We start from the raw sequence: 15,905 nt of genomic DNA on the forward strand, positions 1-15,905 counted from the left end.
CATCCTGAAACTTACTTAAAAAAAAAGAAGTCTTTTACACATATGGCCAATGATTTTGAACAGCTCAGCATTTTATGAGCCACGTTTATCACTGGTATGTGAGCCACACATTCTTTGGATATATATATATTTAATAGTTCTACTTAGTATTTACAACAACCTACAATGTGGATAAAAGCCCTTTTACTGACATGTATGCCACTCTGAAGCTAGATAAAAACACTTCAATCAATGTAAGAAGCAAATCAGAAGTTTCCTTAAGCCATCTGCTACAAGAAACTCTTGTTCCTCTTTCAGATCTTTTATCCTGAAGGGATTCACTGTCTGAAGCTCTTAAAAACTTCCAGAACTGAATGCTCTGTAGCATTGTGGAGGGCAGCAAACATTGAAAGCTGGTTGAAAAAGATTCGTAAACTCATCTGATGGAAGACAGACAGCCAATTCTAATGTAGTTCTTATTCCAAAATTCTCCCCGATTTTCAAACTGTGTGAAACAAGCCATTTTTCTAACAGACTAACAATGCAGATGTTTACATGGAGAGCTGGAGACATACGGTTAAGAAAATATCTTCAAATATTGTCTTTTATCTTGCTGAAGTATTTCATCCTAATTCAGAAGTGGTAGCTAACACAGTTCAGAGGATCCCATGATGCAATTCCAAACAACCTAGATGGAGTCTGAGCCACTTCAATGTGACTTCAAAGATGTATCTGCTGTCCACACACCTCCTCTTCTTCTCTTCCAGGACCACCACGTCATGAATAGCAACCAATAGGCTGTACTGTCAGCAAGGGGAAAATGCTGAACACACTTCACAACCTTTCACTATTTCACTTGCACTTGATATGATGTTAGGCTGAAAAGATGATCCAGGCTCTTTCCCTATCAAAGTCTCAAGTCTCCCCCAAAATATCCTCTGCTCTGCTATAGGTGCAGGTGGGCACCTGAACACTGACTGCATGCAGATCTCCCAGTGCCTCCAACACAATGGACACAGCACCATACTACAGCAAACAGCCTGGCACTTACACACACTGTGGGCACAGTGATCACAGACAGGAAATTCATGTTGCTTCAGCAGCATCCTATTTTTCCTAAAAAAGTTGAGAAATACTCCTTTGGCACACTATATAAAGGGCCAAGGCAAACTTAGCACACCGCTGAAGATTAAATGCTCTCACCCAGTACCTGCACACTCAGAACTCCAGTTACAGCTGAGTTTATCATGAGTTAATTTCCATCATGCAATTCAGCTCACAAGAAGTCATTTTTCTTCAGGTAAAGAAGTGTTCCAGAAGACTCCCTCTGTCCTTGGGTGCTGCCTCTGACACCACATTGCAGGTGCCTCTCCACGACCGCACAAACCACAGCACAGCCAACAAACAGCCATTGATACAGTAACCTTTTTACAGTAACCTTTTACTCCATTTGTATATCTAAACTCACAATCAGAAGGATGAAGTGCTCTCCGCAGTACTACCTACCCCATCCTGCCCCCCCACTGCATATCTGCAGGACAGAGAATGTTTGTTTAGGCATGAAAAAGCTGGCGGTAACCAACAATCCACACGGGGAATTATTTTGAGGGTACTTTCACTTTTGTATCAAACAGCAGTCAGCAAGTAGCTGACTTCCCTAAAGGCGTTCTGTAGCATGTGCTCAACGTTGGTAAGATTTAGAAGAGGAAAAAAAAATGGAAGAAAGAAAAATGTGTGGAAAGATGCCAGGTCCTTCCCACTGAAGGATGAGGCCTTAACAGCCCAAAGGACTACAATCTGAACCACAAGCCGGCACTTCCACTCCCACTCTAACCCCAACACCTGTCCCAGTGCTCACCCCAGGTCAATTCAGCAATTTCCTACCATGAATTGCAACAGAAGTGCAAGAAAAGAAAAGAAAACAAAGCATCACTGAGACAAGAAAGCATTTTCTACCTTCTGTCCTCTTCACTGCAGCAAGATCATATAGAACTTCTTCACAGCAAATAGTAATACTCCTGTGGTACAGACATTGTGGTAGACAATTCAAGGACATTACCTACCGAATTATGCAATCATAAAACCAACCAGTGCCAAATTAAAGAGTTTTTTTCTTAATCCCTTTTCCTCTCCTTAAGTCACCCCTTGCTGCAGCACCTGCACTTGCCACTTGTGCAAACAAACAAACAAAATATAATCCCAAATTGAACTTGCTGCTTTCAGGACAGGACCAAAACAGAGGCACAAAGTTTTCCAACTCCTTAATATTTTACAGGAGGACTTTTTTATGGCACACTGGGAAGATCAGTAAAGCTCCTGATCATCCCTGCTATGGGAAACCCCCCTCACACATGCTTTCATCTATTCCTCATAAAAGAAAGGCTATGAATAGGCCTCTGGACAATCCCCGCGGCTGGGGATGGAGGACAACGCCTCAGAAAGTGAACAGAAAGGAGTTACGCAGAGACAAGGCTTAGGGGAACGGGGGTGTGTGCCTAACAAACAACAAAAACCACTAAAAATGCCGCCAAAAGCAAGTCTAGGCTTTTTCCTTAAGCCCGACCGCCGAGGCCCGCGGGGCCCTATCACGCCGGGCGAACTATTTCTGGAGGGAGCGCGAAGGCTCCGCACGGCCATCACAAGAGACGGGGGAGGGGGGAAGGGGAAAGGGGGAGCGCAGAAACGGGCCGCTCGTCTCTACCCCGGGGCGGATTTGCGGCCTCGGGGCTGCGCTGGAGGCCGGGCGGTGCGGATTGTACGGCCGAGCCCCCGCCTGTCCCTTCGGCTCCACGGCCGTTCTCTCCGCGGGGGCGGTTCAGCCCTCCCGCAGCCGCCCGGAGGCATAAGGGCCGGGGCTCCGAGTTCGCCCCCTTTCTCGTCCCTTTCTCCTCCCCACCCCCGCGGGGAAGGGGAGTCGCGGTCCCGCTCCCGGCCTGCGAGGAGCCGCCGTCTCTCTCGGCGCTGTCGAGCAGCTGCCATTACTCGGGCCGAGACCCGTCCTCCGAATAGGCATCCCCCACCTCAGCGAGGAAATGCGGGGGTTGTGGGGTAGAAGTGAGAGAAAAGGAGAAAGGAGGGGAGCGCGGCGAACCGAGCGGGAGCCACGCGTGGGGGAGCGGAGCCGAGGGGCGGCGGGGCCGAGGCCGGGCTGCGCCACACCCCGCTCGGTCTCGCCTCTCACGCGAGTCCCCGGCTCCTCCGCGCCCTGCAGGCCCCTCGCGGAGCGTTTCGATGTGTCCCTCTCCCCACCCATCGGCTCCCGGCTCTGCACGGCCCGATCCGGGCGGGCTGCAACTCGGGGAAACCGCCGGCTTTTGGCGGCCGAAATACGAGCGGGGAAAAGGTGTAGGGACAAAAATAATCGCCGTTAATAATCACACGCGCTCTGCCGCCGTCCCCTTCTCCTCCTCGATTTCCAAGCGGGTTGCGATAATCCTTCCCACTCCGAAAAATATTATATATATACATACATACATATATATAATCCCGCCTTCCATCCCCCCACCCCCCGCGGCCCCACACATTTTATTATTAAGTATAATTGCTCCCCCCTCCCCATATGCTCCCCCACGGGGCAGGATTGCCCCCTCCCCTCGTGCCCAGCCCTTCCCCTGTCCCCTCTCCCCCATCTCCTTGGAACAGTGTGTACATGATTTTGTAGTTTTTTTAAGGCGCCATGTTTATAATCCTCCATCATATTAAAAAAAAAAATCCACCCAGCATGAGACGCAGTGCCACGAGCACCCCAAAGCCAGGGAGGCAGACACAGAAATATCCACGGGGCTGTAAATTCAACACCCCCCCTCCCGCACACACACACACACACACACACACACACCCCTCCTTCCCAGACTTAAAAGTCTCTCTCACCTTGTGCTGCTGCCGCTGCTTCTGCTGCTGCAGGGGGGGCGAAGTTAAGCCAGGGGAAACTTTTCAATCCCTTCCCCAGGCCGCTGCTGCCTCCTCCTTCCACATATTTTTCCCCTCAGAGTTTTATTGTGTCTGAATTTTCTCTCTCGCTCTCCTCTTCTGTCTGTCCACAGTTCAGGTTTCTGGGGTAAACAGGGTTTAGGATGGTGCTAGGGATATTTGGGAGAAGGAGAACTCTAGTGGTGTCTACTGGAGTTGCTGTTTGTTTCTTTTATTATTTTTTTTTTATACACGTGAAACAGATCTTTAACTATTTATTATAAATGTATTCTATCACGCTGTTAGTTCTGGATCCTCTCTTAATGCAGGGGAAATATGTACCAGTTACCCGATTCTGCTACATGCCAGTTCCTCTTATTGTGAAGTCCAGCTTGGAGAAATAATGGAAAACATTTTCAAAAGTGAATATTCATCTCGAGCAACAGAAACTAAACCACACAGAGTCATTGTTCTCTCCCAGAACTGGCTGGCTGTATGTTCAAAGCTGTGGATCTTTCACTGCAGGATTAGGAGTTCTATAGTACTATGAAATATACAATTACATAGGCATAAATATATATATATGGTTGTAGCATGAGAACACAGACATTTTATCCTGTTTTTAAATAAACTATTTGTTAAATATTTTTATACATGACAAAAAAAAAAAAAAGAAAAGAAAAGAAAAAAGAAAAAAAAACCCACAAACTAATAAAGTTTCTGAAGCATTTAAATAATCAAGTAATTGAAAATAACATATTTTGTAATTAATGAATCTTGATCTGCAATGTGGCATATTTTATAGATTTTATATATTTTTAACTGTAAGTTTCATTCTGTGAAAATTTAGGCATGCAAATAATTGCACTTACATGAGAAGTCATTAGCATCATTACAGTAGTTTTTGGCTGCTAAGCATTAAAAAGATGCATCCATTCTGCCCATGCAGTCAAAGGTTTAACACAATTGACATGCTGAGCAGTTAAAGTTTCTCCAGTGTGTTTAGTAAATGAGATTTTTAGTGGTGTCTCAAACCACACTTCTTTGAGACTGATACATAGAGCTCTTCTTTTCAGAACTAAAGTGCAAATAAGAGTTTGTTGCGCAGCAGTGATAAAGCTTTACTCCTATTGTGTATTTAAACATGAAGGAACATTTTACTTTATCTAAAATAAATAGATAGGAATAAAAGTGCTGGTAATCAGCTTTCAAAGCTACCTGAGGGGTTGGGCAGCTACCGAACAGTGATAATGTAGTTTATTAACTTCATCATATTGTTTTTAATAACAAATAACAAATGAAATTTACAGGCTCTTTTGTGTTGTTGTTGTTTAAGCAAGAAGGGTACAATTACAGAAAGGCTACCTTGCGTTAAACATTTAGTTGTGATGCTTGGCTCTGAATTTGTTCAGACATGTAATTTAAAGAAAAAAGACACTGGATTGAAATATATGCCAAATTTCCATGGGATATTGGTGGCTTGGTTCCCTTAGGTTCCTTTGAAACCTCTGTACAAGTTGCATCTAAGCTGTATTTCTATAAGTAAAGACGTTTGGGTCCTTATCGTTTCTACTGTTTCAACTATTCATTCAAGCTAACAGGTTTGTGCAAGTGGGTGTGTTTAAGGCATACCATTTTTTTTGCACCCAGAAGCAAACAGGAAAGCAGTGTAGCTAGCAGCAAACATAGCTGCCTTTAATTCTTCAGCTAGAACATCCAGATACCCAGTACCACTGGGTTGGCATGGGGGATTCTTTGGCATAAATTCAAAACAAAGCTCCACTTCCATACCGGTTCTTCAGTGAGATTTATTACTCTGACACAGTGCCTTTGCCTTACCTATGTAAATATTTACTTAAGGCAGAAGTTCAGCTATCTTCAGTATAAAAAGGTTTCAGCCCTTTATCTCTCAAGACCCATAGAGAACTGTCAAATAGATATTTAGGCCGTGGCTTCACAAATGCAGAAGCACATGCAGAACTGAATCTTTATGGTGTGTCTTAGCTTACAGTTTTTACCCGGAATCTACTCCTTGCCAACAATTTGTTGTACTTAACATGTTTATAAAGGCTGGTTTGGACCAACTCCAAATATTTGTTTCAGGATACAAATATTTGATTTTGGAAAGAACAAGGTATTCTAAAGCAAACATTTAGGGAGTGTCTACAGCCATAACTGCTTTACCTTGCCTGAGCTGATGGGCAGTGAATTAAATCAAGTGTAGAAAAACAAGCCAACAGTTTACATACGAGTGTTCATGGGTCTTGTTTTTAGTGTTTTGATAGCCTCATGAGGTCCCCTGGGCAACCACCTGCATTATATCACCTTCCAAATATGCGTGGAAGGAGAAAATAATGCATTTTTCAGTTGTTCTGATTTTGGGGGAAAAATAAAATAGGAAAAAGTTGGAAAACACTTTTTTAATGCTTATTAAGATACAGATCTGAAGCTGTATTAGCCAGTCAGTTCTTGAATTTACCAGCATTTTGTTTGATCTCTAATATACGTGCTTTACAGACCTCTTTTGGCCATTAAGTTTCGAACAGGAAAAAGAACCTAGAGCTCGAAACAGTTAATGCAGAACTCTGCTCTGAAGCAGTGCGGGCTGAGCCAGGCAGACAATAGGAAGGAAATCCCACCCTCCCCGAGCGCTGGGCAGCAGCATGTTTCCTCATAGGCAGTGAGAAATGTTTGTTAAAACAAACGCTGGGTTGGGGCTGTCTCCAGCCCCCCCTCCCCAGGCCGAGGATTGGCTGCCAAGGCAGGCGAGAGGCGAGGAGGGGCCGGGGGAAAATTCAGGCATTTCCTCCGTCTTCGGCCTTGAAGGTCCCTGGAAACACGAACAAACGTGGAGCTGGGTGTCTGCAGCAAGATGAGTACGTCTCAGGCTGAAGTCGTTCAGTTTGCGAATGAGCTTACTGATCAAAACCCAGCAGCTCATGATGTAATTGTAAGGGTTCCAGACATCTGTTTTCTTACTTGGTTGTGGAAGAAGAAAATGCACCACAAATGCAGTGTTAGAAAGCAAACACGATAAAGTTGCTTCGTTTTGGACAGAAAGTGCATACAATAGAAGTGCATCAGGCTGCACGTGTGCTTTAAGCTTTTGCCAGTCTTGCTGTGCTCGCCAAGTCTATAATAAAATATGTTGTTATCCATGTTTCACATGGAAGCAGTTTGGAGGGCAGGAGAAGCTGTTTAAAGAAGGAGCACTCTGTTGCCAGAATGCGTAGCATCCAGACCAAGAATGTAATTTGCTGCCTTGAGTTAAAGGTGTGTTTGAACAGGTTCGAGGAAACGTGATCCATTGCAGGTTGGATCTAAACAAGCCACTCGATGTGGGAAGTCCCCAAGCTGAAAGCAGCTGGAGGCTGGGACACTAGCAGGCATAAACACCATGCAGGTCTGGCTGGCACTGTGTCCCCACAGTGCCCTGTTTGCCCACTACACCTCCTGGACATGAGGAAACTTCTGCTGCCTACTCTTTCCTTTTAAATAATACTACTCCTTCCCAGGAGACTGTATTGCTCTGAATTCCAGCACTAGTTAATGCTGTCACATATGCACTCTTTTATTCTTACCATGCTGTTTTGCCATGCTCTTGGTTCAGAAGTACAACATATACGAGTATGGATGGTTCCAGATACCGGACTCAGGACAAGGAAAGCATCATTTGAATGCTGCACTTGGTACTGCCTTTGCTAGGCTAATGAATGAGTCCAGCCTTTTCCACTGGGACTTTCCACCATCCATCTCACTGATCCAAACCTACCCACTTAGGAGCTCAAGTCTGTATCTGGCTTTGTAGGAGGGGTTGGTGCCGACACACTTCAGTGTGTGCTCAGCTCCCAGCCATGCTGAAAGAAAAACAACTTTAATGTATTTCCTGAGAGGCGACTCTTCTGTGTTGTGATCGGAAAAGTATTAATGCAACGAACTGATGTGAATTTTTCATCAGAACAAAGCTTAGCAACATGGTTTTCTTTCTGGGAAAAATCTCAGCAATGTACTTAATTTAGGAAGTTGAGGGGAAGGGAACAAAACGGTAATAAAAACAGAATACGGAAATCCACCAAGCTGAGATCAGAGGATGGGAGTCTTATAAGGAGAAACTTGTGCTGTTCCTTTTCTTCCCCAGGCATCAAAAAGAAAATAGCTGGCTGTGGCACAGGGCTGAGGAACCTCAACATCTGCTTTTGCTGAAGCTGTCCAAGGAAGGAATGCATGCTACCCCAAGGTGTGTCTTGGCAGAATAGGGTATGTTGAGGGATAAAGTGGCACCTACAGCAGACAGGATCCTCCCTTTTCAGCTTCCTTCTGGCTTTGCTCATGCAGTCTGGCAAACCAGTGCTAGCTAGACTCAACTCTCAGAGGAACTTGATAAGGGATTCTGTGACTTGGTGGGAAGAATGTAAATTAAAAATGGGAGGGAAAGTACAGGCAAAAAATAATAATAATAATAATTCTGGGGGAGTCAGAACTGAGGGTATTTGTTGATGACAAGACACTGAGGAGTGCTGGACCTTTGGCCGGACCCTCTGTGTCTGGTCTTTTGTTGGTATGAGCATTTTATGGGTATTATAGCTGATGATAACTCAGAAAAGACTGCCAAGGATGGATGCAGATGGAGATAAAACGTGCTTTTTTTCTTCGCTGTGTTCTCTCCTTAGATTTCCATGTGCAGCAGGGAGTAGGGGTTTATCCTTAAAAGTTTACCTGTGAGTAAACTGCCATATGTTTATGACATATGACACGACACGTGTTTATGCCAGCATTATGTTTCATGAAAACTGTATGCCTGATTCAGCATACAGTCTGCCAAAGGAAACTTAGCTCAATATTTTTTTCACTAGTTCAAAACAACATTGTGAGATTGTGCCAGCTTCATATTTTGTGTCATCTGGCTATTGTAATTTAGATTCAGGAGCAAGTGCTGTAAAATGAGAGATGAAAAAAATCATTAATGTATACCTCCACATGGCATGCTGAATTCCTCTCACACAGGTCTGTCTAGTCTTAGTGTCATATCTAAAATGATTTATTTCTTTGCAATACAAGTACACAGAATTCAGATTTGTTGTTGGATTGAAAAGGAGTCAAATGGGGTCTATTGTTATTTTTTATGAGGATGCAATGACTGGAGATACAACATTTGCCAGGAAAAAAAAAAACAGCTGTTTGTATGAGGAAATAAACGGTATATTTTGTTACTGAAAATAATTATAAATTAGAGTTTTTATGCAAAGAGACATTATGAATATCACAATTGCAGGGAAATTTTAATTACATTATGCATCACATTAAATGCCAGCATAACTAATAATAGGAAAAGATTATATTCTGTGTAAATGGGATTTCTCATTCCCAGACAGTGGAAAAGCATGGGTAAAGGAGCTATCACAGCACGCATTAGGGGCATTCAGAGACTTCCAAGTGCCTTCGCACTGAGTGAGTTCATGACAAGCCAGACTTGATTGGGTTTGGTCCAGCAGTGGCTTTGAGCTAATTATTGCAGAGTTACTTTGTCCCTACCCTGTGCTTCAAAGCCTTCTGTGTTCAAAGTTGGCTTGTTAGTCGACTCAGAGCTGGACCCAAGCTGGTTCATGCTTTCATGTGGCACTTCGCTGGGACTAACAAGCCTTCCCTGTAAACAGAATTATTTCATGTACGGAGCGGAGACATCCAAATGTTTCTGAAAGAGATAATAGGTTATCACTAGTACTGAACTGAAGCTAATAAGCCTTGCTGGACCCAGACTGATGATATGCAGAGCTATCCAGCTGTGGCTCTGTACAGCTTTTTCCCAAGCTCCAATTTCCAGGAGCAGTGTTTTGTGTGGCATTAGCTCCAGTCTTTCATAGTTTATTACACCAATTGTGATGCTACGCGAAAGAGGCAAAATTGATTCTGGAACAGAATCTCAAATCAAACATGTTTCCTGAGCTAAAGATCCCTAGCAGACTGAAGCTGGCCTGGCATGAAGCCATCTTGATGTGCATGCAGCTTTGATGTATCCTGATGTCATCTGCAGCTTGAATAAACCTCATAGATATATCGCTGATTGGCTGTACAGGATAGCCATAATTAATAGCAACATTTGTGTCAGTTTTGAGCCATTATGGTCAAGATGAAAGCTAACGAAGGAACAAAAACACAAAAAACAAAAAACCCTGCATCTGCCATTCTGTGGTTCTGCTCCTTATTTGAAAGCATCTTCTGTTATTCAGAGCTTAAGATAATCCACTGGATAAAATAAATTCATTCTAATCTAGCATCACCTGCTCAAAGCCAATTGTAATATTCAAGTTTAATTTTCCTGTTACTAACAACCTTCTATCACTGGCAGAACTGAAAGAGAACGTTCTGACAGGCAATGAAAGTGGAACTAAAACTGAGGCATTTTGAAAAGATGGCATCTGAGAAGAGCACTGGTAGAAATAGATCATAGTTTGTTTCATCTTATATGTAATGCAGGGTATGTAATAAGTGCAATTTATAAGCAATAGGTAATATATATTTTTCTATATCTCACAGTAGTTGCCCTACATTCAGCAGATGGCGATGAGGTGACTTAAACAATTTCTTATAAAAAGAGGAATTTATTAACATTCTATTAACAATAATGTGTTTTTTGGCATATCTCCTACGTTAACCAGGCATACTATTCAAAAATCATAGCTAGCTATTAGCAGGGTGACTAAAGAACTGTTACCATTGAAACAGGAACCTTGAATATCTCAAATTGATGAGTTTTAGAAGTTCCTTTGAATTTTCCCTATCATGAAAACAGGTATTTAAAAAAAAAATCAGATTTTGATGCGCTGTATTATATGTATGTCATTTGGCAATCTTGATCATTCATTTTGTGTTCTGTACCTGAATTTACTGAGTTTTTCACACTGAGAAATAAACTCACCTATTTTATTTCCTGTATTTCCTGTCTTTTAGCTTCTCTGTACTGCTGCACTACTGATAATTTTGTTTATCTGTTAACATAAAAAGACAGATTTATCCTTTCCATATTATGGTTCTTGTCTGTAGGCCAAAATTCTTTTCATTTCAGTTGTTTATGTGAATGACATAGATGACAACTTTTAGATGACAGTTACTATTACATTCACATAGGAAATAATGTGTTTGAGGGTTTTAGCACAGCATAAAGACATTGGCACAAATACCAGGTACTCCTTCTTCCTCCCATAAGTCTCTAGAGATCTAAGAAATTCTGCTGATGTGTAAGTTAAATGTGTTTCTTTTATTTTTTTCTTGCACTTCATGTAGTTCAGGAATATGCAGACTGTGGCTCAAAATAAGAGTACTGAGTCGAATATATATGTTTCACAGAATCATGGAATTGCAGGGGTTGGAAGGGACCTCATGAGATCACTGAATCCAACCCTCTGTTCTCCTTGGACTATCACAGTTATTTAATATTTCCCTCAGCAAATGTGGATGAATGAAGATTTGGTATCTTTCTAAAAGAACAGGCTATAGCCACCAATCTTGCAAACACTCTTTCATGCTTGTAACTTGAAACGATTAGGTTTCAAGTGAATAAAATACTTGCATCTCTCATTCAAGCTTTTAAACAATTGTATGCAAAACTGTGAACAGAGGAGCATAGCCCAGGTAGAGCATACAAAGCCCAGTGAAGTCTCTGGAAAGGCTCCCATTGAATTCAGTACCCTTCCAATCAGAACTTATAAAGCTTTATTCTGGACCAAACAGGATTTCCAAATCATTGGAATTCCAAATATTTTTTCTTTTGAGTCATTCCCATCTCCTGATTCCTTCCACCATCTCAGAAGAGGAGTATGAAGTTGAAGGCTGAATTAGAAATAAAATCTATTTACTGTACTTGAAGCAGTAAGTCTACAGAAACACAGTTAAGCCATTGATTAAGTTTTAGATAGTTTACATAGATACTGCTGAAAGGCTACGACAATCTGTTGTGTCTAAGGCAAAAGGAGTAGTTAGTTTGGGTTAGTATTTTGATCATACCAACAACTGTGTTTCAATATTAGAAAATAAAATGATCCTAGCCTGAAACCAGCTGACACAGCATGGCTTACATTCAGGTGGCTGAACTCTGTCACCTTCAAAATATGATGTTGTCATCTGAATAGCCCATTGGAAATAGTGTTTGGATTGTACTGACACAGAGGCCTCTTTGGCCTTTCGTTTTTTCTTCAGGAACTATGTTAATTATTTAACAGAATTGGTGACTGTGTGCTAGTGCCTGTGCCTGGACCTTAGCACTTGGTTTATCAGTATATACATGGTTTTTTATTTATACTAGCTGCATGTTCTGATTTATTGTGAGCTCAATTTTAAGTGATTCTACACATTCTTAATTCAGAATAAATTAAGAACCCTGAAATCAAGCAGATTTCCTGTAACCATTACCTTGTTACAGCTAACGTGAGCAAACTACAAAGCAACTACAAGTCTAGCAAGCAATGAGAAGCTGATTTGAATGAAGTAGTAGCAACTACTTCTAAAACAGCTTTTTTTAGCTTGTCAAGACATGTTTAACTTGGCAGGCATGATAATATTTGAATATTTATTTAACCATGCTTATACAGCCTTCCTTCATTAACAGTGAAGATGTTAAATGTATAAAAATAAGCTTTGTAAGTGAGAAAAGCTAATAAAACCCTTCACTCTTTATATCCTGTATTTTAGAAGAATACAATAGGGAAAAAAATGGACAATAAATAATAGTTTCTGTATTAATAGCAACAGCTGTCACCTGCATTTTTTGTCTCTGTTGGATATTAAAAATATCTAAGTAGATTTGATTACACTTTTCTTGAGAACTGTTCTGGAAAGGAAGCAGGTATAACACATCTCATGCAACAAATAATGGATTTTAAACACTGAGGCCACAATTAAATGGAGTTCTTCCTGTGGTCCTATGAAATAGAGAGGAGATAGTGAAACTGTGCTAGTGTTTGCCATATTGGAGCTGTATAAGACACTCAATGCACACTGAAAGATTACAGTTCAGCATGCACGTGGCTTACAGGGGCATATTTGTGAATTTTTAGTTTAAAAACAGAAGAGAGATCATGCTGACTATTTCTGCACGTAGAAATATTATCAGTCTTCTATTCCATAGCATGTTTTTGGAAAACAATGTTTTTGACATAGTCTTAATATTCAGTTAGAAGGCACAAGATGTCTTCATATTACTGAAATTCAAGATAGGGGCAATGGAAAAAAAAGGGACAGATATTGCTCTGCAAGTATATATCCACAAGTCATTTATGTACAAGGAGACTGTGCTTCTTAGATGTCTAAACAGAGGTATAACAATTTAAGTTTCAGGAATCACATAAAACTTTTTGGCCATTAACTGAGATGTCAAATTACTAAGCAGGATGTATGTGCAGAGAGGGACCAAGCAAACTCAAATCACAATGAGTTTTTAAAGTGTTTTCTATTCTCTGATGAGTACCATTTCTAAAAGTTTATCATTTTTAAAGCTTTTTGCAAAATACAGTTAGAGTCCCTGCAATGCCAACATTTTTAAGAGTGACTGACAGTCAAAAGAATGAATCACATATGATTCCTTATGCTTTCCTATTCCCATTGCATTTGTACTGTTGGACCCTCTGTGACACTGCACTCTACAGCACTGAATTCAGAGGGACTTTGAAGCCTCTTTGAAGTTAAGAAAATGTAGCTTGAGTGAGGCCTTCAGAAATCTGCTCCATTTCTTCTGTTTGCATTGAAACCTAGAAAAATCCTGTCATAGTTCTGCAGGTTGTTTTTGTAGGCAGGCATGCAAAAGAGAAATAGGAGCCCATTTTTAATATTTCACAGAAGTGATTTAGCATGTCAGAACAGGAAAGTCCTTTCTTTCCTTCTTGCAAACTCAATAAATCATTGCAGTTCTCTTACGTTCCAAAGTTTGCTGAATTTCTGAGTTGTAAATGAGCTGAGGCCTACTTCTTACCTTCAGAAGCTTTTGTAAATGATTGAATGGATGTGAGAAGCAATAAACCACTCTGTGCTATGATAGAAACCCTATCTGGTTCCAGTGAAACTGTATGGAGAGAGTCCTCCGACTCTCACAGTGGAGAACACAAGGCATATACATCACTTAACCCATGCGGTATGAGAACAGGAGACTGAGTTTTGAAGAAGAAAACATTCAAATGCCCACTTTTGGACATAATACATACTAATTATTTTCTGTCTGCTACAGGATGATGCAGATGAACTTAAAGAGGACCTCAAGGGAAGCAGGAGGGCAGTGGAGGCTCAAACCTTCCCAGCTGGGTGGACATAGCTCAGGAGGGATCCATGTTATGATGTTGTTGCCTTGAGAGTATCAACAGCTTCAAACATTAAAAACATTTGCCTGCAGTGGGGGTCAGTATTTTGTTTTCTAAGATTTATTTCTAATATTTTGCAAATTACCAGAATGTTGGGGTGATCTAAGCCTTTGCACCAAGCACTGTATGTTTTGAAAAATGTAAAATACGTGCCTCACAGGCAAAGATAGAGCACATCTTGCCACGGTAATCTGGTGATTGCTTTCAAACCATTGCTTTCTACTTCATTGCACGTAAATATGATTCTCCAAGCATCTTTGCATGAATTTGACAGGAAGAAAATCACAAGTCTTTCATGCAAGAACAGCTAAAAGCAAACTAGGAAGGAGCATCTTGGAGAAAAAGTACAGATAGGACTCGCTGCCATAGCAATGGACCTTAAAGCCTGGGGTGTTCCTAGTGAGTGCATTCAGCCTGAGATATTCTCCTAACTGGCTCAGAAGTATGAATAGCCATCACTGGGTCTGCATTTGAGACAACTGCATGTTCTAGTGGGACACTGAAAATAGAAACCTGACCTTATTATGCTGTCTGTAAATGGTTGCATACTTTTCTATTACAATTAGTAGTTTTGTTGTTTTTAGATGCTGTGGGTTAACCCCAGCTGAGCCCTACAGAGCTACCACCAATAGGATGGGAAAGAAAGGTAGAAAGTGAGAAAACTCCTGGGCTGAGATAAAGACAACTTAGTAGGTAAAGCAAAACTGCACCTATAGGCAAAGCAATACAAGGAATGCATTGACTTCTTCCCATCAGCAACAGATGTTTAGCCATTTCCAGAAAAACAGGGTCCATTGTGTGTAGCGGTTACTTGGGAAGACAAATACTATCACTCCAAATGTCGCACCCTTCCACCATTTTTCCTCCCCGGTTTTATTGCTGGTCACAGTGTCCCATGGTGTGGGATATCTCCTCGTTATTTATGGTCAGCTGTCCTTGTTCTGTTCCCATCCAGATTTGTGTGCACCCCCAGCTCCTCACTGGCAGAGCAGTGTGAGAAACAGAGAAGTCCTTGGGCTCTATAACTGAAGTCCTTGGCACTCTTCAGTAACAACTAAAACATCCCAATGTTATCAGTGCTATTTTGCATCACAAATCCAAAACATGGTGCTGTACAAGCTACCATGAAAAGTAATTATCTCAGCCAAAGGCAGTACTAGAGATTGTGTTATTATAATTCACCATGCAGCTCAAATCTGTTAGCAAGTGGAGTCTGTAGCACCCTCCTTAAAAGTATTTGCGATAAGGAACAGACACCGGTGACTTCTCTGATCTCCGTGGTGACAACCAGCTTGTTGGCTCCTCCACTTGTGCAGCTGTTTAGTCTGGGACTAATTCGCTAACCAAGGACTATGTGCAAACCTTCTGAAAGCATTCTTTAATAATAATAATAATAAGATCAGCTTTCAGCAACAATACATGTACAAAAGCTGTAATACAATACAAGGGGATGAAGGGAGACTTTAGGAGAAGATGAGGAAGGAGATACTCATTTTGCAGTTACGAAAGCTTTATAATAGAGAAGGACTTCAGAGTCAATATATATCAAAGGTGGGAACAGCAAGTAAAGTTTTAAAGCAGTCTGAGACACTGCTGAATATGTACTCCATCCACTTTAGTAGGCATATCTAAATGTAAATGAGAAGGAAATCAAATCTTGATATGGATTCTGAC

The 15,905-nt window shown here is 41.5% G+C and overlaps 1 protein-coding gene and 1 long non-coding RNA gene across 17 annotated transcripts in view; one reads left to right on the forward strand and one right to left on the reverse strand.

The window, feature by feature from the left end:
* Nucleotides 1-4,042, reverse strand: part of ZMYND11 (zinc finger MYND-type containing 11) — a 99,448-nt gene extending 95,406 nt beyond the window's left edge. For 6 of the 12 annotated variants that reach the window (XM_015853068.3, XM_015853067.3, XM_015853064.3 and 3 more), the window contains exon 1: nt 3,850-4,042. The gene's annotated coding sequence lies outside the window, so the exon portion shown is untranslated. Of the gene's footprint in view, nt 1-3,357 lie in introns of all 12 variants that reach the window. The other 6 variants (XM_085538951.1, XM_085538948.1, XM_085538946.1 and 3 more) reach the window with 1 other exon arrangement.
* A 183-nt stretch (nt 4,043-4,225) lies between these two features.
* LOC107308877 (uncharacterized) overlaps nt 4,226-15,905 on the forward strand; it is a 34,445-nt gene continuing 22,765 nt past the window's right edge. For 3 of the 5 annotated variants that reach the window (XR_014943164.1, XR_014943163.1, XR_014943166.1), the window contains exons 1-3: nt 4,226-6,764; nt 8,027-8,125; nt 14,102-14,268. This is a non-coding gene — a long non-coding RNA (uncharacterized LOC107308877). Of the gene's footprint in view, nt 6,839-8,026; nt 8,126-13,619; nt 14,009-14,101; nt 14,269-15,905 lie in introns of those variants that run through there. The other 2 variants (XR_014943165.1, XR_014943167.1) reach the window with 2 other exon arrangements.

This window comes from Coturnix japonica, chromosome 2, assembly GCF_054131305.1.
Source record: "Coturnix japonica strain WE chromosome 2, WE-NBRP24, whole genome shotgun sequence".
Lineage (NCBI taxonomy): Eukaryota > Metazoa > Chordata > Aves > Galliformes > Phasianidae > Coturnix > Coturnix japonica.